We start from the raw sequence: 26195 nt of genomic DNA on the forward strand, positions 1-26195 counted from the left end.
GGCTCTTCATGCCACTGTTCTCTCTCTGCTGTAATGCTCTTTATTTTTATTTTTTATTTCTATCTTTATTTTTTATTTAATACATACTGTGTACATATACTTATATTGTTTAATATTCCATCTAGAGAATGTGTGACGTGCACCAACACCACCAAAACAAATTCCTTGTATGTGTTAAAAAACGTACATGGCAATAAAACCCTTTCTGATTCTGATTCTGTTTTAGGGTGAAACAGAAGTTTCAGTGGCAGATACCTTAAAGCGAACCCATGTGACTGGGTGAACTGTGTTCACAAGTGACAACTATGGGAAAATGGGAAATGATAAAACGTAACATAATAGCACACTATCTAGTTACAGTTTTACTTAAGATAATATTGGCCACCGTAAGTCACTGTTTCAGCTACTGGTAGCAGCAAAAAAGTGTATTGAACTGAGTAAGGATATATTCTATTGGTAATACATTCCATTTTTATTTATGAGGGGCAAACTGTTATTGCTTCTTTAATAATTAAAATCATACTTAATACCTGCTGAAGTCACCCTTTAAGCTGTTGTGATGACAAAGGAATGGAGACTGTAGCAACAAAATAAAAACTCAAAGTAGTATTTATTATTATTCCAGTTAAGGGGAAACAAAAGGTCCACAGTTTATTTTAACGAGTACCTAACTGGGCTCACATTGCCCAAATTTCCTGTCTAAAACAGATACTGTACCTATATTTATTTAGTTGAGTTGTGTACTTACACATTTTTATCCTAAACGTTTCCAACAATGTTCCCAGAAAAATCTGTAATTTGAATCAATGACACAGGACCTTTGTTTGGGCGCCAATGTCACAGAATTAGAGTAATACAGCTTTTTTTGTTTTGTTTTTACATTACTTGCCACTTTGCAACAGTGTCACCCAGTAGAGACCATATTTATTGATACATTTCAATACCCAGCTCACTACGATGTGGTAGGTTGACATGTGGCTCATGCTAATGCTTGGTGGCTAACTGTATGGTAACGTTATAGCGTTACAATGTTCAACACGCTCATAGTTAGTGTTGACCACAGTTAACAGCACTGGGCTGACCCACAATTACATTTCGTTTTTAGTCAAGGTGTTCTTGGGTAAAATTAGTTTAAAAAAAAAGAGAAGAAAACTCAATGTAAAATTCAAGTTTAATCCCTTTTTATTTTGCAAAAACAAGAAAAACGGTAACGTGAAACCATAAGTTTCTGTCCTTTGCTAAGCCAAAGGCATCCACCCGCATTCTATAGAAACCTCAGAATAAAATCATTCCCATTTTTAAATCCATACTAACAGGCAAGTTCAATTCCATTTTAAATAGCGTACACCAAGCTAGCAAAGGCCGAAACTCAGTGGAGGCGAGAAAATCTGGAAGAAGAAATCAAAGAAGAGAGAACTACAACCGACTTGTCAAAGCATTTCACACTGGAGACTTCACTTAAGACATACTGCAACACTTCCAAAAACACACACACATTTCACGTCACACCAGCACATCAGCATCATTACGGTTCAAACTTGCTGCAAGCCTTTATATCATACATCCACGCAGACCGGACTGCTAGAACAAGACAAGAAAAGCTCTGTGAAAGGACAGAAAAGCAAAAAGTGAAAGAACATGCTGCTACTTATCCATTTCCTTATCCAACCCTCGCATCTATATCAATGGCTAAGGAGGAGCTGAGGATACAAATGATACAAGGACTGTTGCACTATCCATATAACATAAGCCAAAGTTTAAAAGATTGCAACATAATATCAGAGGATGTCCCGAATGTTATACATTCACTATATAATCACTAGATTGTATACAAAATTAAGGAGGAAAACACATGTGGCCTCTCAAGTTTGTTTCATGCCTGGCCACACCCCAAATCAATGATGTCACAAGTGGTGTTTTACAACAGCTGTCAAAATCCTGCTGTGACATCACCAACTGGGGTGTGGCTAGAAAGGTACATGGGGCACATTTCAAAACTGTGTGCACCGTTTTGCTACGGCTTCCGGGTTGAGCCGCACGTATCCTTAAAACGGTGTGAATCGATGTGCAATGATCTTTGAGGTATGTTTTTTTTCTCATTTGGTGGGTGTGTCAGAGGTGTTAGCCAATCAGCAGCGACGGCAATGTGAACTCGTATTAAAAAGGAGTGCGCATGTGCACATAGCACGGTGTTCGACGCACCGCCGTTTCAGTTTGAATGAACATTTCGCTACGTCTTGTTGGGGCTGAACTGAATTTTTAACCCAATGAGAGCAGAGCAGCAGCAGTTTTCCTTTGTTTCAGTGTTAACTTACCCTTTAAAAAGGAAGACAATTAAAAGGGTAATCAACAAATGCGTGCCTTATTTAGTTTGGCATGATAAGTTTAGGTGATCAAATGACAGCTTCTGAAAAGTAAGAATTCAATTTTTGAAGTCAGCGGCTTAGCAACTGTGTTCTTGGCTTAGGAATTGTAACTGCATCAAGAGGAGGTCTATGGTGTCATTTTAAAGACTGAAAACACGGCGAGGTAGCAAGGTCTTTCTTCATAAAACAAAAACTATAGCAAGTCTTTTTTCCAGAGAAAAACCTGAGGCCGGGTATTGAAAAAAAATGCTGGTGAATAAAAACATGCCTTGCTTCTTTACAATATAACACTAGTTTCACATTACAAGTGGCTGGGCAGAGCCTGGGTTAACAGGATGCGGTGATGAGTATCAAGGTATTCCACTGGAGTGATTTCTGAGGCAGTGAACACTGTAACGGTACAAAAAAAAATAAAATAGGGTGACTGAATGGCTCAGTTTTGTCTACAGAAGTAAACGGGTTACAATTCACAGAAGGTACAAGAACTCTTATTGAGGCTACCACATGATAAACCAGGAGATCTGTTCAACTACTGACCATCAGCTGGGACTATACAGTCAAGTCAGTGTGGAGTGTCACAGTAATGGGCCATATGGGCACCGCTAATATGTAAAGGGAGGATGGTTCTTTTCGTATGTGTATCTTTTCACTGAAACTACATTTTAGTCCCTTGCATTTTTATGGGTGAAGGGAGAAAGGGAAAGTGTTCGAGAAAGGCACATCCTTTTCTTCTGCAGGATAGAAAGTCATCATTCGGGAGCCGTTTACTGTGATGGGAGGACAGAAACACAAAAGTCAATAGAACTGTACATTGTCTGTCTATATGAACACATTCCAATAGGAATACATTTTAAAAAAACAATTCCACATCCCTAGAGTTTATTTGATACCTAAGTATAGGAATGTGTATGTAAAGGGTGGGAATGTTCAGTCTGAATGACAAGTATGTCATGGGTACAGGCTACTCTACCATGGTAGAAATAATCAAAGGCTCAGTACCTTATTTGGAACTACTGCATTTGCATCCTAAGAAGACGTCGCCTACCCTGAGTAGCAGAGTTTAAAAATCCATGTTAAAAGCCCAACGTGATCAAGAGCAATTCCATTATATATAGAGTTATACTGAAGCATCCTGACATAAGAAATTGGTCTCTTCAGCCCTCTCTCAAAACACCGTTACACCTTTACCAACCAAGGCTGAGACATATGGGAAATGCGCTCCGGTCACTTATATACTAATCAATTTCCGTACATGGAGTGTTTAATCAATCTGAGATCAGTCTAAGAACAAAGTTATCTGGTACCTCAGAAGCAGGGGCATCATCCTCTTCTGGAGCTTGTATGATTCTTCCAGTCATGGGCCCTACTCCCAGCACCTTTGGCCTTTTTTCAGCTTTCGGTGTTCCTTCCAGAACCACAACAATGTACTCTCTCTTGGGACCTTCTGCCAGGGTCTCTGCAGCTGCTTCTTCCACCACCACTGCGGTGGCTACTTCCCCAGCAGGGGTTGCTGCGACTTCTTCCACAACTGTTGTGACGACTGGTTCCACAGCCAGTTCTACTGGTGCTGGCACGTCTTCAACAACTGGCGCAGCCTCTACTGGTGCTGGCACGTCTTCAACAACTGGCGCAGCCTCTACTGGTGCTGGCACGTCTTCAACAACTGGCGCAGCCTCTACTGGTGCAGGCACGTCTTCAACAACTGGCGCAGCCTCTACTGGTGCAGGCACGTCTTCAACAACTGGCGCAGCCTCTACTGGTGCTGCGACGTCTTCAACAACTGGCGCAGCCTCTACTGGTGCTGGGCACGTCTTCAACAACTGGCGCAGCCTCTACTGGTGCTGGGCACGTCTTCAACAACTGGCGCAGCCTCTACTGGTGCTGGGACGTCTTCAACAACTGGCGCAGCCTCTACTGGTGCTGCGACGTCTTCAACAACTGGCGCAGCCTCTACTGGTGCTGGGACGTCTTCAACAACTGGCGCAGCCTCTACTGGTGCTGGGACGTCTTCAACAACTGGCGCAGCCTCTACTGGTGCTGGGACGTCTTCAACAACTGGCGCAGCCTCTACTGGTGCTGGGACGTCTTCAACAACTGGCGAAGCCTCTACTGGTGCTGAGACGTCTTCAACAACTGGCGCAGCCTCTACGGATACTGAGGCCTCTTCAACCACTGGCACAGCTTCCCTTGGTGCAAGGGCCTCTTCAACTTGTGCAACCTCAGCAGCAGATTCCTCTGCTGGCGCAACCTCTACTGGTGCAGGTGTTTCTTCTACTGGTGCAGGCGCCTCTTCTGTGGGTGCAGGGGCCTCTTCTGCTGGCTTAGTAGCCTCCTCAACTGGTGCAATTTCTTCAACAGGCTGTGCCTCTACTAGTGCCATTGACTCTTTGACGTCTTCAACAGCGATTGCCAACTCTTGAGTTATCTTTGGTACCTCTAGAGCGGAGGAAGCTGCCAGCAGCACTGTAACACAAAATCCAGCCATCCAAACATCACTGATGCTCAAGTTATATTTTCCTACATTAAGTTCACACAACTTGTGGTGGTTAGCCAAAGGTAACATTTGTGACAACCTTGTTTAGGGTTAGGGGATCTAGTGCCAGGAAATCTCTGGTGAACTGTGACTACATGCAATGTCAACCCCCAGCAGTGGACGAAGTTGAGGAGAAACAAAATGGCGCAACAGGAAACCAATGTTAGTCAGAAGGGGCATCGATGCAGTGCTAAAGCCAATGAAGATCTTCCATAAGAATAGGACAAATGCACAGCTTGCTTGCCACAGACAAAAGCAAAGCAGCACACCAGCAATACCGGGCAATTTTGGTGGCATTTGGAAACACCCCTTTACATTCTTGAAAATTATTTTACTAAAATGCAAACCGTGCAAAAAGTAAGAGTTGTCTTTTTAAATACAGAAGTCCAGGTGCATTTCTGGTGGTGTAGCAAAGTAGAGTTTGGGGCAGAGAGCAGTGAGAAGGAATTGAAAGGACAGAATGTATTTTAAAATACTGAATAAAAGGAGCAAGCTTGCATCTATAAGTTCATTAAAGACTTGCATTCAATATGAAATTTCTGTTAATGATAGAAATTGTAATTTCTATCATTTACAGAAGACCATTAGTACATTTGTGGAAAAACAAAAAGGCAGTGAAAAGGTAATTTTTTTAAACTGGAATGAATGGCTAGAAATATCCTTACTTAAAAATTACAGTAAAGACTAATTCAGACAAATAAAAGACGGCAGTAAACCTTTCCGGTTTGATAAAAGTTTTATTGTTTCCTTATGTAGTTATAAGCAAAATAAAAATATGATCACATATGGGTTGAATCACTTGGAAACCTAATGAGTTCTTAGGAGTTTCACATTACAGTTAAGGAAAAGAACCCACTGCAGCAGTTACAGAGTTTGTACAGAGCCATCTCATCTTGCTGTAGGATATACACAGCTGTATGACAGTTTAAGGGTGTTGCTCGTTTGGAGCAGTTGCTCCGAAACTGGGAGCGTTTCCCTCCCGAAAAAAAAGTCTTGTTTCGTCGCTGTTCAACATTGCTGTGTGAGCACAAACGAACCAAGAGACAAATGCAAATATTTTAATATCATTTTAGCCCCTGAATCGGAACAAAGCAAACGAGCTACATGTGTGAAAACGCCCTTTCAACTGCCTGCTCTGTGATACCCGACGAAGACGTACAACATTACAGAGGTTTCAAAGAAATTCATAACAAAAAGACACCAATGATATCACAACATTTGAAGGGTGGTTCCTGCTTGTTCTCTACGTCCGTTTACTTGTGTGTGAACCTGAAAGTATGGTCTAGACGTGCTCTATGTGAAAAGGGTCATGAGAGTTGTGATTTAGCGCTAGAAAAAGGCAAGTGGTATTCTCACAGGCGAATTAGCTTGTTGTGAGTCATATTAACTGTGCGAAATAAGGGCCAATCTGTATGAATGTTTGTATTCACAGTGATCACATTTATTTCACCCATAACTGCAAATGAGTCACAATAAAATACCTCACTGCCACTTTGGAAATGTTTCACTGTGGTGTGCAGCTGTAAATCAAGAAGAACCTGCTGAGAAGATGGCCTTGCTGGTTTTTAAACATCTCTAGGCCCCATAATAATCGGAACAAATATAGACATCACACAGTGATGTACACTGCACACCAGAAAAAAAAAACCAAAGTCATCCTTACGCTGCCCTACCCACACCAATAAATACAAGAGCAAAATATACATTTGTTTACCACCTGAGGCACCTGAGGAGAAGCAGCTAACCTTTAGTGGTTCTAGACAGTGACTGTAAGATACCGGTTTTATTGTTCCTAGTGCTGTGAGGGCAGAAAAAGACCTGCGGTCAGCGGCTCTTTACTTACAGAGGTTAAGCGATTGTGTGTCTGGTAGTGTGTGTGTGTGTGTGTGTGTGTGTGTGTGTGTGTGCGTTTCCCTGCAGTGAGTGTGTGGAACCTCAAGCCTCAGAGGCAGCTGCCTCCTCCTCAGGTGAAGAAGCCGTACCGTTGCTTTCGGGCTCCTCGGCAGCGACGGCGGCTGGTTCTGCGATAGCCTTGGCCGTCTCCTCGACGGCTTCGGCCACGTGAGCCACTTCTTCTGCGACCGTCTCCACTTCGTGCGCGACCTCGGCGACGGCCTCGGCGGCCTCGACGACGGTCTCGGCGGCCTCGACGACTGCTTCGGCGGCGGCCTCTACGACAGCCTCTGCCTCCTCGGCGACCGCCTCGACGACGGACTCGGACTCGCCATCGGCGGCAGCGACAGCAACCTCCTCTTCGCCAACCTCAGCCTCTCCAGCGGCCTCCTCGGCTGCCACCTCCTCCTCCTCCTCCCCGGCTGGAACACAAGAACCAGAAGGAGCACATTAGCCAGAGCTTTGGTTTGACTCGCAGGGCTAACACTTTGTAGTAGGGGCGTAAATCACGAGTTTTATCACGATACTGATATCCTAATGTCTATGACGTTACAATTTTGATTCGATATAATTCAGGGGCCTGCGATAGATGGGATACAATATCATATGCCCATTTAACACAGCTACATTTATAGCAATTTAAAAAAAAGCAACTAAAATATGATTTGACAATTGTATTACTAAGCTTCTCCAGACATTTAAATTAAAACAAACTATTCTCTTTAATAAAAAGAATATCTATAAAGTGGGAATCTAAAATAAAGGGGAATCTTACAGACTATGTGTATCGCTACTTTTACATTGCATCGATAATGTTGGATCGCGGATCACTGAATCGATACATCGATCATTACACCCCTACTTTGTGGTAGACACTTTATCTACTACAGTGAGCAGCCAGTGTGCGCTTTCTAGACACATGCAGTTTGAAATGCTGCATGTAAGAAGATAAAGCAAGCAAAAATCCCTCTTTTCAAATAAAATATATTTTGATGAACATTTAAAAAGCAGCACAATACATTAAAAGTAGCACTATACATTATTTGATAACTACGCTATGGAGAGAGAACATTTGATAAAATGTTTCCCCAATACATACAAAATGTGTTTTTTTCTGCACACTGAAATGTAGTAGGGCTGTCACTTTTTATACAAACTTTAAACAATCATTACAACGTGGGGAAAATAAACATTTGAACAATTTGAACGTTTAAAAAGTTGGAAACTAGGGAGTGGTGCTAAACCGATAAACCATCTGGGAAGTGATTTGTGGGAGCATTTCGGATTCAATACCACAAGGTGGAGAAATCTTGGGATAAAAAAAAAGTGAGGTTGTTTGCTGCCCTTTAAAAGTACAGCAGAGCCTGATGGTGTTAAAGGGCAACAAATTGGAAATAACTTACTGTACGAGGGTTTCATTGGAGTTCATTTGGACAGTTGCGCGTTGGCTCTCAATTATTTTAATTTAAAAGTGACAGCTCTACAATGTAGATGACAGAAATGCACGTGCTGAACATCTTCGATTTGTCAAACGTCAGGTGCTTTTAGAAGGATGCAAACACTCCTCGCACTGCAGTCACAGTTTATGGTTCAACTTTTTCCCCCAACTTGCTGCCTTTCATTGGCAAGTCAGACTCAAGTCTGTTGACTGTATAAGTGAAGCCAAAACATCTGGATCGCCCCCTGGTGGCTGGCTGCAGGATAGGTCATAAACCCCGCCCCCTCTATAGCAGATGGGACATGGGCCAAACAAAAAAAAAATGTAAGTACACATCAAATACATTTCTCCCAAAAATTGTTTCTGCCATTTTAAGTCGTTCTGATCACACCGATGTTTGTTCAAGTGTTCATTTTCCTGATAAGCGTGGTTTATTAGTTTGACGCTATAAAAACACGGTGAAGCGTCATGATTGACAGCTGTGATTGACTCGCAATTGGTCGTGCGGGTGTATGGGCGGGACTTCCAATCACTACTGCGCAGGCTCTGGCTCCAAAATTACAAGATGGCAGCGCACGTATCCGGGATATTTTGGCTTCACTTTTGTACAGTGGGAGGATGTGGAAACAAATCGTCCATCTATTTTTCTTTTAGAGTCTATGGAGTATATCAACTGTGTAAAAAATGAGACAGATTGACATTTGGATGGAAACAGAGCTACTTAACAGCTGATAATGTTTCCCAGCAGGCTGATCCAGAAATACTACTTCTAGTCATGCCATTCCAAAAATGAGCACTGCCTAAGCAAATACTTCATCTGAAAAACCAGAGGCGGCACATTCACTACATTAAGTGCATGCAAACTCAAAGACAGGGACGAGCACGACATACTGTAGACAAGAGAGAGGGGAAAAGGGAAGGGGAGGAAGAGGAGGATGGGTTAAGGTGCAGGGTAGAAGGGGTGAAGTTGAATCTTGGTTCTTACCATCCAATCAACAAACTACGCGTTATCGAAAACTCTGAAAAGTGAGCGTGACAGTGAGACCAACACCGATGACAGCCCAGGTAGGTTGTGCGTCTTTATTCTTTAACAGAGATTCCCTCCACCATTTGTTCTACATTTACCATCAACAAAAATACACCAAGGTTGTGGGAGACTGGCCCAGGAATCAACATCGACTCTGGTGCTCAACACTTGGGCGTTGGACCATTGGAAGTGATATTAGCCTGTTGGCACGTTGGCATTTCATAATGATTTAACCCTTGTGTTGTCTTCCCATCGACCTTGAATTGGTCGTCCTTCCAGGGCAAAACCAAAAATTTAAATTTGTTTGGGGGCACCCAAATTTCAATGAAAGTAATCATTAATTTTACCTGCAAAGAACGGTGCATGGGTCCCATGCAACGTGCATCATGTTATTTTGGGGCAATTTGGTTGAAAGAAACCCATATTTGTGATATAAAAAGAACTTTGAAAACAGGTCAAATTTTCTACCAACACTGGAGCATACATGATCTGTTGATTTACAACGTACAGGAGCCACTAGTTCCAGGAGTATTTGGCCCGTTTGTATATTACTTGTGTTATTTCAGTGTAAATCTGTTTAAAAATACAAAATGCCAAGGTGCCATTTAATGTCATCGTTCTTTACGCTATTTATGGCATCTTTGTACTGAAAACACCACTGCTGTAAAATGTTTGCCAATATTGAAAGTCTCACTGAAGGATATTTATTAATTATTTTTGAAGCAACCTTTGAGATTGCTAATACAGTAAATAAGTATCACTGACCCACCAATTCAAATGTACACTATACATTTTCACCTGAACGTGCTAAATCTAAACCTGGCTACGTCAGCTCAAACATGGATTGTGCTAATGGGCTACCATCACTCACAATAGTGCATGCTAATGTGTTAGCATGAATAGCTTTGCACAGCAGCTCAGTTGACCAACTGAGCTAATGTCCCACAAAAAATAGCCAATATTTTTTTCAACATTCAAACCTAGAGTAGTGTTGAACAATGATAAAGTCCACCGACAAAAGAAAAGTCAACAGTCAACATTGGTTTCGGATACTTCTGTCAGTCCATTTAGCACCTTCAGTGAGTTTAGCCTTTAGCAGCAAGAGTCAAAAAACAAAAACAATAATAATAATGAAGAAAGAAGCACAGAATCAATATCGTCCACAGAATTGTCCCGGGGTTTTAGGCCGAGTAGAGCACTCTCTTTCTGAGCAGTACAGGAGGGGAGGAAAGGAGGAGAGAGGGATTTTGTTTTCCTGTTCAGATCCAAAGAGTCCAGTTCTAGGACGAATATCCATGCGGCCACAGAGGACCTTAGCTTTAGCATTACACTGAAAAGAGTAAAGACATAGAGTTAGAGAAACGGAAGAAGAAAAACCTAGCTCTTTCAAAAAATCCAAAGTTCAATTTACACAACAATGGCATTGTCAATCTAACAGTAACCATAGAAACTATGCATGGGAATTAGCCAAAATGGATATGACTGCTACCAAGATGCACTGGGGATGTCGATGTTGAGCGCTCTATGAGAAGAAGCCTAAAGGCTGATTTATGCTTGTGCGGAGGCTCCACGCAGAGCTTTCTCCGCAGCCTACGTACGGTAAGCGGCCTGAAGTTTATACTTGTGCGTTGATCTCTTTAAGAGATTAGCAGGGCCGGCGAATTGTGATTTGCGTCGGAGCGAGTAGTGACTCGTAAGTCATAGTGAGAGAAACAAAGTGTCTCCTCTGTGCTTTCTGATCACGGTGGGAAATCTGTAGCAGGAAGAGTTAACCCTCTCCTTGACTTGATGTTTATGGAGAAGGAGAACCAGGAAATGAGTCGGCAACGCTACCCAGCCACGGTTGAGCGACGTGCGTCGCCGAGACGTGTAGTTACACGTTTTGAGAGGTGCACGTCAGGCTACGGCGTAGGGTCGGTATCTCCACCTACGTAGACACGGCGTAAACTTACCGCGGAAGCATAAATCAGCCTTTAGTTATTAAAAAAATAACAAAGTCACCAGTTTATTTGCCAGTTTAAGATGTCTTCAAATGACGCAAGACTTTGTTTTTATCTAAAGCCTCTTCCAACACAAGAGGAATGAAGAACACAATGAAGAGAGAGAGAGAAGAGGGATTGAGTGGTATGACAGGAGGGGACTGATTTGGTGACTAAACCAGTAGGATAAATTCGGGAGAGGTGGGACTGAGGTCACATACTGTAGGAGGACAGGTTGTCAAAATGTATTGGCCAAGTATAGCCAAGCTCCATAAGCAATAGGGTATGTTGCATATACATATTCCCAAACTAGCTACAATAGAGGAGTATGATTAATTGCAAATATGGCTAAAGCCAAAACTTAGCTTACACAGGAAGTCGTTAACAATTTTGATGCCTCTCAATCTGTCACTTTATTATTCAGAGGCAAACCTCTGCACTATTTACGCATGTGTAATTGTTCGATGTATGGATCACAAAACTGCACAGTTGATGTTTTTTTAAGATCAAACTGAGTTGAATTTTCTTCATCAGTGGAATCCATTATTTGACCTGCATTTACGGTGTTCTGCCAAAGTCTAATATTAATAGTGCCTTCCATTTACCTCGGAACTCTGAGCTGGGAATGACGTCACACCCGAGTTGAATGCGTTCCATTTACAAGTCAGATTCTTCATTGTGGGGTTAGCTCTAGCCAGGTTAGCCATTGTTAGCAATACCAGTTGATAACGGATTACGCCGTTTTCTGCGCATACAAACAGTGTAGCAACATGTCGACCGATAGAAGACGGACAGGACTGCGTGTACCACTGATTTAGTGAGACATAAATGAGCCAGAAGTGCTACAGCTTTCACTACTGTTGATGCTGGCGGAGCAGCCATGCTGGATTTTGAGCTCGGGGTACTGCAAGGTTGTCCGAGTTTCTATCTCGGAAATCCGAGGTCAGGGGCCGCGTTTCCGACTTTGACCTCGGAAAAGCCGACTTCCGAGTACAAATGGAATGCACTACGACCATTCAGTGTGTGCCAAATGCACACTTTTTCACTGAGGAAAGTCAAATGGGCCAATCTGAGCACAGCTGAGAACATCAGCTTTAGCGGTCTCTTAAGTCTGCGGCACGGTTTGCCCTGATGCAGAGGGCAATCCTGTACGCTTCAAATTAAGTTAGTTACTTTATTTAATTTCAATTTGTACTAATGCCGCATTTATTCAATTTCATCTTACATTTTTATGTTCGTAAGAGCCTTTCCAAGCATGCATACAAATGTATTAAAGCACCTGTTGGAGCTTTATATAGCTTACCGATTGCTCCGGGTCAGTGACCCTTTGAGACCTTTCAGACTGGTGTCAGGTGCGTGGACCCAACAATAGCTGCTTGCAAGTTCTGCTGTGCTTTGATATCTCATACAACTACATTGACAGTATCCAACTATACCAATTCAGTTTCCCTTCTTAGTTGGATAGTTGGTTGTCATCTTTTCAGATCCCTTATTTTCTCTGTTCATATCTACATCGCATTTGTCTTTGTTGGATGGGACTACTATCACAGGTGTAGCCCTCTTAACTTCTGTGTACATTATTTGGTCAAGTTTCCTTCCCACCGTCACCGGTCTAATCTTGAACTATGAGTGGTAATACACACACAGTGATTAGGGTGAAATTATTAGAAGTACAATCAAGCCCATGCCAACATTTCAGTGAGCATTCAGACCGTTCTCAGGCAGTGATGATAATGAATGAAAGCTAAATATCCGTGTTGACACAACTTACCCTCTTCTTCGTCCTTGCCTGCAAGCAAACAGAAAACATCAGTTTCACATAGAAACAAGCCACGGCAACAGTAGTCCGCTCAGTTGCTGAGCAGTAAAGAAATGCAGGCTTTTGCAAAGGAAGAAGGAACTCTGGGTTTGTTTCTTTGGGACGTTAACGTTTAACTTTTTCCTCATTCTGTTACGGTTGACCAAATCTGGAAACCTGTAACAGTTTACATTCGATTACACCTTTGAAACTAGGCGTGGGCCGGTATGAGATTCTGATGGTAGGATAACCCTCAGCAACAATATCACGGTTTCAGGGTATTGCAATTACAGCTTAAAAATGCCTGGGTAAAAAAAAAAAAAAAAAAAACATTGAACACAATGTATTTTATTTTTAAAAACACACTGCACACTGGCAGGGAGAGGGATTTGTAAAGTGCAATTTCTGTCCTTGAAGACTAAAAAACAGCTCATACCTTAGGAACGGTATGATCAGTCCCTCCAGAAAAACGCGATTATGAGATCGCATAATTCAATGCATAATCAGCCAAAGTGGGCATATTTATGCGGAGGCCGCATTTTTTCCAAATACGCCGCACTTTCGACGCATAAATTGCCGATTTCCGTGCAAAATATGCGGGGCTTGCGTGATTTCATAATCCCCGCGTTTTCGTTGCAAAAAAAGTCACATATACCTTAGCAGAAAGTTGAAAAATGTTGCGTTTACTTCACACAAGAGCAGCCATTTTCCCGTTGCCATGGGAACGTTATGAAGTGAGGTAATTAGGCGACGTGAACATCATCGAAAAGCTGCAAACCCCGCCACGAAGCCACGATGGAACCGCAGTTTTTGCAAGTTCCCGCAATTTCATCGCATACATATCCCGCATATTCCATCGCATTCTTTAAGAAAACGTGCCGCATAATCCAAAAAATAAAAAAAACTCCACATTTTTCTGGAAGGACTGTATGATGGAAAATGTTAGCGGTTTTGAAACTGACTTTTCCAAACCACGGTATACCTTGAAACCATTAACCGGCCCATGCCTATTTGAAACAACGATTTTTGACACACATTTTCAATCCATTGCCTTTGTAGATGTGCTTCTTCTCAAAGAATATAACTGTAAAAATGGAGATTTAAATTTATTTGCCATATATCACAAAGGATTTATACTTTGGAAGCATGACAGTACCAACTTATATTGTACAACCAATTACATTTAAACAATGCCTGTGTTAAAATGGGAAATCTGTTTTGATGGACAAAATACTCATTAGGACTCCTCTTCTTGGGACCAAAGCCCTCTTGGAATCAACTCGATCTTTCAATACTCAGCCCTAGATGGGACCGTTTCTTATTGTGTGCGATGTAAACGACTTCAAATGGGTCAACTTGAGACCAGCAGTGAGTGTGACTCGGCATAAGCCAAATAAATGGATTTATCTCCTATGCATTAGTGCCGGTACCCAGTAAGCGTGCTGCTGCTGATGGTATCAGCACGCTGTCAACACGCTACGTTTGCTCTATTCACACTTCAAAACGGATCAAGTAAACTAATCTCAACCATCTACAATAGAGCACGGGCAGTTAAAGAGTCTGTTAGCCAAAACAAATAAAAAGCAAACTCTCAGTGATCACAAACACGGATATAACATTCAAACAGAATACGCAAGGCCATGTGTGCTGGACCAGAGGATGTTTGTGTTTAGAGGAAATGATAGGGTTTCCTCCAGTGTATGAAAGCCTGGTGGCCCACCGGGCCTAAGCCACTGGGAATTAGACATTTATTTTTAAAGACGTTTTTTTAATCTACAGACGTAGTCATATTTTTCCAGTTAGCTTTTAGCACTGACTTAATGGGACTTAAAGGGCCCTATGGAATCTCTCTTATAGCTTTTTTTTTTTTTTTTTATTCTAAATGTCACGATTCCGTCCATGATGCGGTTACCACAGAAACTATTGGGATCTACAGAAACTATCGGGCTCTACATTAATTCCATCTTTAAACAGGTCCGAGCCGTTGTTCGGCACATTTAGGTTTAGAACAGGGGAGCGCAGAGGAAAAGATCAACTAACCATTTTGACAGAATCAATGCATTCATTGGTTTGGACCCAAGAGGCCTTCAGGTCTACTTTTGTCAAATTGACATTTTTGTCAGAATGGGCAAATCGCTTTATTTAAAAATGGCAAATAAACAAAGTCACATTTGGAGGAAGTAGTGCTGCGCTGCTTTCTGTGGGGGTGATAAGCATGTCATATTTAGGCCACATCCCAGTCTTTTGTGTCTAATCCAATCTAATCTATTCAATTTTCTGTCCATTGACTATATTTGTTTCAGTTCTACTTAATGTATTAACCTTTATGCTCATTTATTTTAAGACCTGTTACACCACTCAGTATTACTGTGTGTCTAGGTCTTCCCATAAAGAACGTATGTAGTACAGAACTCACTGTATTTTTTTAAAACAATGCTGTCGAACTGCAGCACAAATGAAAACACTTCACTGGATTATACAATCTCCAATAAAAAGACCAATTTCTAACTGATGAACCAATCTGACAATAGTCCGCCCGACTGCTGACCTTCTTGATCCAAAACTTCACATGCAGGCACTACGGCTGTGTGTGTGTGTGTGTGTGTGTCTCTCTAACACTGAGCTGATACGCTCAGTCTCTGCAGTTGTGCGTTTCGTCAGCAACGTTCCCTGACTGCTGAAATAAGCCGGGGATAATCTGGGACTGTCCCACAATCCTTGATCGGGGTGAACTCAATCCGTTTGCTCACAGGGAGGCAGAGCAGCCCATTAACGAGGCTACGTGTGAATTAAAGAACAACACTACATCACCGATAGGGCTGTGCAATTAATGGAATTTTAATAATATGGAATTTTGATCGCAATTTTCGGTTTTCGACTCCCAAACGATCACAAAAACAATGTAAACTATTATATATTGTTCTTAACGGATATCATTTCTTTTCTGTCAAGCAATTCTAAATTCTATTACATTCTTGTCTTTTCATAGTCATAGTTAATATTTAATAATAAGCTATTGCACTGATCAATCCCTACACTGTTCTCTTTTGCACTACCACCATTGCACACAGTCTACCTTAGCACCTTTAACTCTTGTTGTGTGATTTTTATGTATGTGAGATGTGTGTGTGTATGCGTTTGTTGCGTTATGGTTGTCTAAGCTACTGGATACCTAAAATTTCCCTCGGGATGAATAAAGTAAGTAAGTATCTATCTATCTATCTATCTATCTATCTATCTATCTACCTACCTACCTACCTATCCATCCATCCATCTATCGGTAAATATTCCTAACAGCACATAGGCGTGCCCACGCCTCGGAGTGCATCCTCAGTCCAAGGTTTCTCCATATCCATGATTACCTTGTGAACTCTCACCCAGTTAGAAATATCTAACCTAATACACCCTTCCCCCAAGAAACATTCCTGAGTATGCTGTTTGACCCCCCTGACACCTCTCTCTCTCTCTCTCTCTCTCTCTCTCGACAAACACAGATTTCTGCCTCTCTAACTGAAGGACAGAGAGGTTCAGGAGATCCTTTGTCCCCACAGCCATCAGGCTTCTTAACACCACCTAAACCCCACCCCCCTAACTATACCAGAACAGATAAGAACTGGGCTGTGTGCAGTAGCTCTTGTTTTTAACTCGTGCATTTGTATCATATTTATTTATTTATTATGGGGAACTGTGTTGTGTATGGTAATGTGTGTTCATGTGTGAGCTGCTGGACACTCGAATTTCCCCGCGGGGATGAATAAAGTATCTTCTATTCTAAGAACCGATACATGCCATTATATTTAAAAGGGAGTCATTAGAACTGATTGATTATTATACATGATACAGGCAGAATTTATAAATGTCTTTTAATCAGGGCCTTGGCGTAGCCTTATTTTGTTGAAACTAGGCACTTAGCATGTTAACGTACTTATTTCTTCACATACTAACAGTCCCAGTTCAGAGCTAGTAACTTTGTTATATTGAAATTGATCAGCTAGGTCTTTCCCTGTTGGACTGCAATCCGTCCCAAACATTCTTAGGCCAGGTTCAGTCACTGGCTGGCACAGAGCACTTCAACTAGAGAAGAGGTTTAACCATCAGCAGCAGGTTTTTTTTTTTCTTGCTGGTAACTCATTTTAACCAGCATAAGCAGCCACCACTGCTGGCTAAAATAAAGAATTTTTTTAAAAAGCCTGTTACTAAAATCTTTTAAACTCTGCTATTTGTTAAGAACAAGGTAAAACTAAAGACTTGATAAAGGATTAGCTAGCCTTGCAGCTTCATATAAAAAAAAATAATAATAATAATCACATCTAAAATAAAACCAGCCATCAGAGACCCTAACGTGGAATTCTTCATCAATTTATCTGAGAATATTCTTAAATAAGGAAATCTATTCAGTGATCGGTCCAAATCCCCTTTGTGGCACAGCAAAGTGCCGTGAATCATCCCTAAGTCCTACACTTCACTCAAATTACGCCCGAGATGCTTGATAACCAACTTTTAAGCGCAGCTTTGAGCCAAGAATTATTTTTTACTCTTTAGTCAATTCTTAGCAGCGTTCTTGTGAGTACGGCTTGATAAATACGGGCTCTGATCAGCACTAGTGTTTTCTGGTAAAGTGGGTAAAAGATTCAAGTTGTAGGTGAGGAATACTTACTCTTAGGTGGCCATGGTTTAGGTGTCCACTCTGTCTTGGGTCTGGCTTTGATTTCTGCAATGCGATCATTGAACCTGGCGCCGTCTGTGGACACAGTGCTGTATGCCTGTGGAGAGAGGAGAAAGTCTGAATCTGATCAGATCATTCTGTTCATTTCTCTAGCTCATTTGTTGGATTTGGGTAGCTCTTCGTTGAGGACATAATGTTAGCATTGTCAACGGGATGCTAATTATAAACAATGTCAAAAAAAAAAAAATCTGACCGAAAGCCGACCCTAGTTAACGGTTCATTAACTGTTAACCGGCAAGTGGGCAACGGAGTGCCAGTTAACCCTTCCAGGACGCTCGGACATACTTTCGGCGCTCCGCGTCCTCGGACAGCTGCAGACTTGTACCGGTCGCGCAGCCACGATGTTCCGTGCATCATTATGAACACATTCCTGGAACTGCTTGCGCGTCCATGCAGCTGCAACAAGTCTGCAGCCGTCCAAGCCCATCTCCACCGGCGAGGTTGTCAGCTGTGCGTCTGCTACGGGCGGGACTCGCCAAAGGCCCCCACGATACCATATTATGACGATACTTATGTCACAATACTATTGCGAGTTTAAAGCTATAATGCGCAACTTTTTGATATTAATGAACGTCCGGGGGGGGGGGGGGTTAGGCCGACATCTTCAAACTGGGTGAGAGTTCATAAGGTCACTCAGGTGTGGACACAAAAGCCCATCCCCCACCAATAGGAAGAGACAACACCCCTGTGAGGGATAAGAACTTTCTGTTAGACCAAAGAAAGGGGCCATTCTCCGGAGCGCCAGGGTGAAGTAGGATGGCTCACATCGTGTGTCATGTAATCCTTTTGCTTTATTACTAACTAAAAAAAACAACAACAAAAAAACGCACTAGCAGGTTAACTAGAAGACTAAAACAATTGTATAGCCTACGTTTTGTATTCTTTTACAATGCAAACATTTGGGTTTTAATAATTTGTTTTTAACCGTTTAACTGAAGTATTAAATACTTATTGTCAGTTAACGGTTAAACGGTTCATCATAAACCTCCCTAGTTGTCAACCTTGTTAAGTGTTGGTTAGTATCAAGTTGAAGCTGAAATGATGGAACAGAAACAATACAACTTACGTATGCAACGGCACCAACAAAGGCTCCACCACACAGCAGAGTGTAGACTATGTTCTCCCCAGACCCACCAGGAACCGATGACATTGGTCGCCGCTGCACAACTGGAAAGAGTCAAAAGGTCACACGTTAGATCTTTGTCAAACCCATCATCAAGTACTTGATAACTCAAGATTTTCCCTAATGGAGCCTTTATTACATGTTCTCACTTTGACCAACAAATGTATATTAGGAGGTTTAAAAGAGGGCCAGAGTTTCTAGATGGATGATCAACCTCGCAATCGCAGGTCACTTCAACTGCTTTGCCTCCATGTGTCCCCACTGTCAATGGAATAGGAATATGTGCTGCACAAGCCCATAAGCTTCAGCTCTGTGTAAAAAGGGATTGGTGAGAAAGCACCCTAAGGCGCTCTACTGGTTCATGATTCCTCCTACTCTGATTGGATTTGGAACAAAAGATTTAGATTGCTAGAAATCAGCCAGCACTTGCAGGGTTTTTGTTGTATAGAGGAATTTTTGTTTTTCAAATTGTCAGAAATGCTAAATCAGGAAAATGCCGAGATTTCTGTCAAATAAAAGGAACAGACTCATTGTGTTTACTGTATCTGTACAATATGAGCCAGGAAAAACCCTGACTTGGTTGACGCCCGCCAAGGTGATGCACTTTTGGTTTGATTTTGGCCGGTTTTGCTCTCCATTTTAAGTCTTTAAAAACATTGCAGTAAGGTTTGGCCAAATCTGTGCCGAAATTTTAGGTGATAGGAAAATGCTCATCAACTACTAGCCCTGGAGCAGACATCAAACTCTGTTTCTTTTTACTTAGCAAATCATTTGTTTGATATAGCATTTTCTTCCGACCGAATAGTTCACAAAATACTAAAAGAAATGCAGACACGCAAACTTTGTTTACTATGAATACACTTGACCAGAGTCAGCACCTCTTACTAATACTCTTATCAGCTTTCACCTAAACCCTTCGTAAACACCAAAGTACCACACCTACATTAACAACATGCAGCAGAGCATGGATGTCCAAAGGAAACAAAAACAGTGTATCCACAAATCTGACTATGCCTAACCTACTATGAGGGGGGGGAAAAAAAACATCAGATTGCCTGTATAAAAAGCAAAAAATAAACCAAATGAATTCCTTTAAATTCCATTCCATAAAATTAGGGCTGTCCCTTTTTAGTTGATAAGTCATTTTGGTCTTAAGGCCCTGACACACCAAGCCAACCATCGGCCGTTGGTCCTAGTTGGGCCGACGGCGACCAAGTTTGTGCGGTGTGTCCCGCACCGTCGCCACGCGTCAGCCTTTTTTCGGCCGCGTCAACTTGAAAACGAGAGTGAGGAAAACAAACGACTGTGAGAGGCACACACAAGGATCCTTTAATTTTTCATCTCATCCGACCAATCCAATACACAAAAGAGCTGTCAAATCTGGTCAAAAATGACGTCCGAATGTTTCTTCTAAAAACACACATGGGTTTGAACGATTGGAATATCTATTTTTGCACACTATGTCCACAAGATGGCAAACGTACAACCAGATATACATAACTACATGTGTATGCATATTTATTCCAACAATAACATGTCTTTTAAAAGATCTCTACATACCTACACATTATAAAATAAGCTAACATTAAACTAATATCCTACACCATGATATTTAATATAAAGACCATTATAGACTTTTCTCTCTCTGCGCCGCTAAACAATGAGCCCCTTAGCAAGCAAGCTAGCCAGCCAGCCAGCCCCTAAATTAGTAAAATGTTAACAACTTAATGTTTAATTCACATGCTCTTGTCTTAGAATGACAGCAAAGTGCTATCGCCAGATAAGTGACAATTTTGTTTAGCGAATTTTCTGTAACCAGTGTTTCATAAAAGGCATGTTGGGTGGGTGAAATTAGCAAGCTAACGTTAGCTAACGAGCCAGCAGCAGGCCGTTCGGTCCCTCGGCTCCCACCGTAGGTTGACTTCTTTGCCGAGATAACGGGATGACAGACTGGGAGAGGGACAGTCTGGTTAGCCATCTCCCGGTGTCGGCTGTCTTCCCGGTGGGGGTTAAGCAGAGAGACCGTATGCTCCATTACGTTCTGCCGCTGATCGAGCAAACGCTGTTTGTTGTGGGTATCATAGCAACGTTATCCGGTTTCCCTTGTTGAATGACGAATAGATTATCGCCACCTGCTGCTATGGAGTGTTATTTCCTCTCACCCAGGCGCAGAATGTACGTGCTATTTAGTCGCCGGCTGTAGTATCTGCGATGTGTACCAGTGCTAATTTTTGGCCCAGACAAAGGCGACGTGGGCTGACGAGAGGCGATGCCACAGTTGGCCGTCGAGGACAGCCCTACGTCTAATAGATAAGTCAAAGTAACAGGACAAATGAATGCCTCCAATTGTTTCAACTGACCAAATGTCCTCTGTGAGCCAAACGCATATTAACTAGATGTTCTTGTAAAAGTCAAGGCCAATGAGGTTTGCCACGTACAGTGTTGAGGGTGTTAAACTTGTCATATTCTCAGGAACTAATCCAGTATCCAGGGCTGTGACACGACTCCCTGCCACCCTGTTATTTTTACTGGCTAATCGGCTCAAGTCTTAAAAAGGTATGAGCTGGGCGGATAAGAGGGTGAAAATGCATAACATGAGGAGGGGACGCAGGTCAAGATGTCACAGGATTAGATTATGATACCATGCTCTAGTTAAGTGGGACCACTGGAGTGGGGAAGGGCTGCACATGTCTCATTACTGACTTATGTATACAGTGGCCACAACTTTGTTGTAGGCATGGGCCGGTCGTGACAGTATGATAACCTGCAGCGAAAATATCACGGTTTCAGGGTATTGCAGTTATAGCTTTAAATTGTTTTTATAAAAACTACTTTTTTTTTACATTGAACACAATGCATTTTATTTCTAAATGCACTGCACCAACTGGCAGGGAGAGGGATTTCTAAACTGCACTTCGATCGTTGAAGACGTTAGCGGTTTTTAAACCGTGGTATACCTTGAAACCGGTAACCGGCCCATGCCTACTTTGTTGTAATCTCTTTAGAGGCCCCCAGTTGTGCCTGGCTGCAAGACAACAGAGGCAAGCCCTTGTAGGGAGGCTTGCCATGCTACAACCTTTTTTTAGGCATTGGCTTATTGTTATGATATAGAAGCCAAGAGGTGCTGCCCGAAGCAGTTGGGACATTAAGAAAGGAGGCCAAGCACTTGGACAACATGGAGAAAACTGAGTTTTAGATATGTAAGTGAAAAGTGTAATGGCTGCTACATCTGACCATTTAGAGGCGAAACACGAGCTGGCTACAATCCTTCAGCCAAACATGACCTACTGAACACAAAACTCAAGGTCCACTTACTTTATTTTTTTCCTCGCAGTTTAAAGTTCCAGAAAAGGCCTTGCAAGTGGACCTTTTGTTGGTCTGCTGTTTGTTACAATGCTGTCTGTATTAGGGATCCACCCATACTGTTTTTTCAAGACTGGTACAGATTATTAGTAGTTAATAAATTCCATAACCGATATTTGAAACCTATATGCATATACAGTGAAAATGAAAATCTTTAAGTCAAAATTAAGATTTTGGAATGTTACAAACGCCATCATCCAACAGTCCGATAGTGTTGTGGGCGGGATATTAAGTCAATCAGTGGTGAGTGAAACCGAACCAGCGGGACATACACAGAGCTGTCGACGAGCCAAAGTACAACACTTTTTAATTAATCAACTTTATCGGTTATCAGTCAACTAAAACACAGATACAGATAATCTGCAAACTGGCAAAAAAACGGCCCCGATAATCAGCCAGGGCCCATAATCGGTCTATCCCTTGTCTGTATGATATTTCGTACAAAATGCCGTTATTGTGAAGCACTGTGCGAATGTTGTGCTTATGAATGTGTTGTATTTCATAGCCTAGTTACATATTCACTTAGTTCTTAACTTGAATTCAGATTCACATGGCCTAACCTCAGAAATAACCATCTGTCGTGATTTAGAGCCAGTCTGTCCCAGGTTTCTGCCTGGCAAAAGGACATTCTTCTTGGCACCGCTGGTGCTCTTGGGAGAATTGTTGGGTAAAAAAAAATTATATAGTGTGGTCTAGATCTACTCTCTGTTAAGTGCCCTGAGATAACATCTGCTATGATTTGACACTAAATAAAATTTAATTAGATGGAATGGAGGACTTTGGAAAGACTCTGGATTAATTTAAGGTGCAAGTAACAGAACCTAAATGCTGATTCATATCAGCACAAGTGATGAGTAGAGAACAGAGGAATTTGTTCTTCGGGTGGCCCATATGCTCCCATGTGCTAACACCCAGGGTACCCAATGTTCCCATGTGTCCTCTATGGTTATGTAAGCTCATCACAGATAAAGAGAGAAGCTGTGAGTTGCCAGTTTCTATCAGCTGTAGAGGTATAGCTCGTGCCTGTGCATTCTTTACATTAGAATACCGTCATACAGGCACACCACGTGACTCACAGCGGCAACCATGTTTCCAGGCTCCCCATAGCCTGCTGAAGGTCACTTTTACATGTATACGTATGGCGTACATTCATGTTTAAAACCAACTTTCAATGGCCGTAATTTCACAGAGAAGACCGCGCGCGCGGCTCCTTCATTTGTAACATTATTGGTATTAACGGTTCGGCCCACGTTTAAACACTGGTTTAAAACGTAACACATGCCATTTATAAAAGCAGCCTATGGAAACAAGCGGACAAAACAGCGGCATGCATCTTAATCAGGCGGTCTACTGCTCTGTTTAACACTATGGCAGTGGATACAATGTCATTATTAAATGCCAACCAGCTCAAGTGTTGGCTATGTGCCATTTCTCCATGAGGAAAGCCCGAAAAAGCATGGCCTAAAAAAAACACTTTAAAATAAGAGTGACCTAAATGCACCACAAAAAGCCTTTCAGTCAAAGATCAGCCAAAAAAAAACAAACAGCTTGACCTTCACTGGCCATGGGCAGCCATTGCCATTCCGCAGCTTGGAGATGCAGCTATGCAGAGAAATTCACACGAGGACAACGTGTACTATTCCACCGATTTCAGTCAAGCCGCGACACATGACCATGAGACGACGTCTACGTTTTAAAGAACATAGACTGTGCAGAAACTAATGATATAAAACGTATCATTCAGGTTTGTGTTTTGTTATAACGCCAGGCTGAAGGAACTCACCATCCCGGGGCAACCTGTAGGCTGCTCTGCGCGCCAGAGGCCCACACCTCTGCCAGGCTGCTCTGCAAGAAAACATCGCTGCTCTCCGACGGCTACGCTGGTAATGCTCCTGCAGAGGCAGTTGTAGGAAACGCTGGATGAATGGCTGGTCTAGTCTGGTTAGAGAAGCGTGCGAGGAGGCGGAGGCCACACTGTTGCGCAATATATGTTGTGCAGTGCCGGTGTATGAGGGGTGGTTAATGCCACAGAGCAAACGGAAGATGACATGTATGAGGAGTCATAACACCCCGGAAGAGAAGGAGGTTAAACACATGAGAGTAGAGTGGCCAGCGGTGGAAGAAGTATTCAGATCCTTTACTTAATTAAGTACTAATACCACCACACTGTAAAAAAATACTCCGTTACAAGTAAAAGTCCTGCCTTTAAAATGTTACATAAGTAAACATAAGTAAATATCATCAGGGAACTGTACTTAGGGACTGTTTGTTATTTAATTAAGGGGCTACCAGAGGAGTTTTGTGGCCTCTAACCTAAAAAGACTTGACCCTCCCCTCGTCAGTAATAATTTTCCTACGACCCTCCAAAATGATTTGAAAAAGAGGCATGACCCTCCCTTGCGTGCTAGTTTGCACTTAGCAAAGAAATACAGATGCCATTTAATTTTTAAAGCCATGACGTGCAGGAGTTAACCTCTGCATTCTCATCTTACACATCCCACTCCTCTGTTATGGTGTGGTGGCCATTTCAGTAGATTTAATCACTAACATAGTTGTGGAAACACAATGAGCATGGAAACTAAATGCACACGTCATGCATTACTGCATTACTTCAAATACTAAGTTACTCCTCTAGTAAACTAGTATTCACATGAAATAAAACAATAAAACATTGAGACCATTCAGCAAAGGACAATGGGAAATAACAATTCAACACTGGTTGCTATGGACTCGTCACTAGGCTTCGTCATTGTATATTTTAGCACATAGGTAAAGGTGCCGAAGCTGAAGATTATATTCCAAAACATATATGTTTATTTTTAAAGCAGATTTTAAATTACATTGTAACAATTTAACAATTCGCCCTTATGAAATCCAATCGCGGCACGGCTGTTTGGGAACGCAGTAGACAGACGCTTAAATTCAACTAAAATGTAACGGTGAACAATCAGTGTTTGACCTACAGTCTGTTGAGATGCCTCTCCAAACTCACCACAAAACGTTAAGACACGTTAAGAAAACAGATCCGTATTTTGCCGTAATCCAATGACACGGAAAAAAGGTAATCCACAGCGATCAGTAGATCCACAAACAGAGTCACGGTGTATCCAGCAAGGCCGATACGAGCGTCACATTCACCAGCCAGCTCCAAACAGGTGAACGAGGCCTCTCCACTTCGCCGTTTAAACAAAGTGGAATAAACGTATACATGTCCAAATCTACACAAAACCCGCAATCAATTAGTAAGCTGACATCACATTTATATACATGGCATTTAGGAAACCTTTATTGCAAGGTTGGCACGGCAATAAGTCCAGACTAATGCAACAGTAACTTTCGTTTTTTGCGTCCTGCTGCTCCCAGGTAATATTTTTTTTTTACTAAAGCAGTATATGAAATCAGATGTATTACCTACCACCATTTAGTTGTTTTGTGTTATTTAAGATATTTATAAAATATCTGGTCGTAGTTATTCCACTCATTTTTTAAACAATGCAATTACCCGTTTGAGTCACCAGGGGGGCAGTGTTCCTCCTGCCCCCCTGTGTTTTGTGTGAAAAAAATCTTCATTTGTAACTAGTAAGTAAAGCTGTCAGATGAACGTAGTGGAGTAAAAAGTATAATATTTCTCTCTGAAATGTAGCGGAGTAGAAGTAGAAAGTGGCATGAAAAGAAAAGACTCAAGTCCAAGTACTTCAAATTTGTACTTAAAGTGCTCATATTATGCTCATTTTCAGGTTCATAATTGTATTTAGAGGTTGCACCAGAATAGGTTTACATGGTTTAATTTTCAAAAAACACCATATTTTTGTCGTACTGCACATTGCTGCAGCTCCTCTTTTCACCCTGTGTGTTGAGCTCTCTGTTTTAGCTACAGAGTGAGACATCTTGACGATAAAGTAGGGGATGCTTTTGGGCGTGGCTGCAGACCCAAAGCATCAAAAAGTGA

The 26195-nt window shown here is 42.0% G+C and overlaps 1 pseudogene across 1 annotated transcript; it reads right to left on the reverse strand.

The window, feature by feature from the left end:
- Positions 1 to 1153: 1153 nt before the first annotated feature.
- On the reverse strand, positions 1154 to 24251 carry LOC144524630 (uncharacterized; annotated as a pseudogene). The gene is made up of 8 exons (XR_013502624.1): positions 24030 to 24251; positions 18827 to 18927; positions 17692 to 17797; positions 13008 to 13025; positions 6882 to 7214; positions 3671 to 4829; positions 3366 to 3412; positions 1154 to 3133 (listed from the first exon to the last, which is right to left on the reverse strand). The product of XR_013502624.1 is annotated as an uncharacterized LOC144524630 (transcript).
- Between the last annotated feature and the right edge of the window lie 1944 nt (positions 24252 to 26195).

This window comes from Sander vitreus, chromosome 10, assembly GCF_031162955.1.
Source record: "Sander vitreus isolate 19-12246 chromosome 10, sanVit1, whole genome shotgun sequence".
Taxonomy (NCBI): domain Eukaryota; kingdom Metazoa; phylum Chordata; class Actinopteri; order Perciformes; family Percidae; genus Sander; species Sander vitreus.